Source organism: Propithecus coquereli, unplaced genomic scaffold, assembly GCF_000956105.1.
Source record: "Propithecus coquereli isolate 6110/MARCELLA unplaced genomic scaffold, Pcoq_1.0 Scaffold19, whole genome shotgun sequence".
In the NCBI taxonomy this organism is placed as follows: Eukaryota; Metazoa; Chordata; class Mammalia; order Primates; family Indriidae; genus Propithecus; species Propithecus coquereli.
The window spans coordinates 10015251-10017922 of record NW_012143856.1 but is presented as its reverse complement, the minus strand read 5'-3'; the positions used below and the strand labels follow the sequence as shown (position 1 = coordinate 10017922).

The 2672-nt window shown below is 35.1% G+C and overlaps 1 pseudogene; it reads right to left on the bottom strand.

Annotated features, from left to right (window-relative positions):
- Positions 1-2212: 2212 nt before the first annotated feature.
- On the bottom strand, positions 2213-2412 carry LOC105809139 (annotated as a pseudogene).
- Positions 2413-2672: the final 260 nt, after the last annotated feature.

The window sequence follows — 2672 nt, the reverse complement described above, 5'->3', positions numbered from 1 at the left end:
CGAGACCCTGTCTCTACTAAAAATAGAAAGAAATTAATCGGACAACTAAAAATATATAGAAAAAATTAGCCGGGCATGGTGGCGGATATGACCTTTCTAATTGTGACAGAAAATCCTGAAACCGTAAAAGAAAACATTGATAAATTCAACTTCATTAAAAAAATCTGCATGGCAAAATCATTTAGTATAAGGCCAAAGACAAAATGGGACAAGTATTTGTAACTCATATTACAGATAAAACGCTAATTTCCTTAATATATAAAGAGCACTCATAAAAACTATAACATGATGCCATTTTTTACGGGGTAGTTAGAAAAGATCCAAGTGTTTGATTACATATTCTTGCTGAGTCTGTTCAAATAATACTTTGACATAGGGAGTGTTATTTGGTACAACCCCATTTAAAGGAAAATTTGGAAATATATATTAAAATTGCAAATACATGTATTCTTTGACCTAAAAATTCCCTTTCTAAGACTTTATCCTCACAAATATATATGCCTATTTTCAAAACAATGTAGATATGACATTATTCATTACAGTTATTTGTGATAGCAAAAGATTAGAAACACATTTCATGTCCATCAATAGGGGACTGACTAAATAAATTATTTTTCATTCATACAATGCTATACAGCTATTAAAAAGAACAAAGAGATTTTTTCTATACCAATATGGAAAAATCTTTAAGGTATATCATTAAGTGAAAAAAGCAAGGTGCAAAACACAGTGTGTGGGTACGTTACCATTTGTGGAAAAATAGGGGGAAAATCTATATCTATAGATATAGATATAGACACATCATTTGTATAGTCCTCAAAATCCCTGGAAATATATTCAGGAAACTAGAAACGTTGGTGTGCCTAAGGAGAGGAAACTTGAGCATTTAGGGATTGAGGATGAGAGCAATATTTTCACTGTATTATCTTTTTTAAAAAATAGACTTTCTTTTACAGAGCAGTTTTAGGTTCACAGCATAATTGAGTAGAAAGTAGAGAATTCCCATATACCCCATGCCCCCAACACATGACATTGTCCTCCACTATCAAAATCCTGAATCAGAATGGCACTTTTTTTAAAACAAATGATGAACCTACATTGACATATCATTATAACCCAAAGTATCAAAGTATGTAGTTTACATTAGGGTTCACTCTTGGTGATGTGCATTCTGTGTGTTTTGACAAATGTATAATGACATGTTTCCACCATTATGATATCATAGAGCATAGTTTCACTGCCCTAAAATTCCTCTGTGCTCTGCCTGTTTTCATCCCTTCCTCTCTTCCCCCATTTCCCAACCCTGTCAATAACCTACTGAAGGACATCTTGGTTGCTTCCAAGTTTTGGAAATTATAAATAAAACTGGTGTAAATACTCATATGCAGTTTTTTGTGTGGATGTAAGTTTTCAACTTCTTTGGGTATATACCAAAGATCACAGCTGCTGTATCATATTGTAAGATTATGTTTAGTTTTATAAGAAACTGCCAAACTGTCTTCCAGAGTGTCTGTACTATTTTGCCTTCCCAATAGGAATGAATGAGAATTCCCATTTCTCCATATCCTCACCAGACTTTAGTGTTGTCAGTGTTTGTATTATCTTTTTAAATTTTGAATCATATGAATACATTAAATGAAATAAAATTTTTAAAAAAAGCCCAAATCAGTCCTTCCAAGAAGCCTTCTTAATCTCCCCGGGAATATTGACCTCTTTGTCTATTCCCCCATTGCATCATACATTCTTTAACTATAGGGCCTTTTATACTGCATTCCATTTATTATTAAGACCGTGAGCTTCTTGGTGGAGGGGCAGTGTCTGAATCGCCTTTGTATCCCTGGTGGCCTAGCCCAGACCCTTGTAGTGGATGAATAAACAAGCTAAATTATTATAGATTAATGTCATTAAAGTTGCCTTGTATTATGACAATGTAATAATAAGTAGACTTGAAAAATTCTTTTTTTTTTTTTCAAATTATTTTATCTTTAATAACCTGGCAGTAATTTAAAATGTGAAAAAAAAAACCAGTCAAACTTGTTCCCTTTCTGGGGTATGCTACCATGACTGCCTCACACAAGCATGATCAAAGGCCATGATAAGACTGGATTCCAAAGAGCATGGCTGGTAAAATGACTTCATGGCTCACAGATTGAGGAGTTTGGTTATGGAGTCTCTGAGGGACAGCAGAAGAAACATGAAATTTAAGGGACCCTCAGAGGACAGGGTGCAGTTGCTGGGTCATGAGCACCTTGAAGTGTTTCTTGATGGTGATTCAATGTCGTGAGTATTTGTCGACTGGGGAGAACCGAGCGGGGTGGGCTGAGCAAGTCTGTTGTTGCATAGGGTCAAATTTCTTCAGCGTATAGACCCGCTCTCCCTGCTCATTGAGGTAATACTGGAGAAACATAACCACACTTTAGCCAGAGGTTCCAATTCTGTCTGCAGCTCCGTCTCCAGACTTAAAAAATTCTTAACAATCTAGGGACAGCTTGAAATGATAAGGATTAGACTTGAAAATTCTTTTTGTTGCATTTTAGGAATCGCTTGCTGCTTTACATCTAGAAGCCTTTTTTGAGTTTATTTTTTCTTTTTCTAGGAGTTTTTAAAATTAATTTAATCAGCCTCCTGGAGGCCTTCTACATGCAATGGGATATGATAGGTCTTTGGAAGAT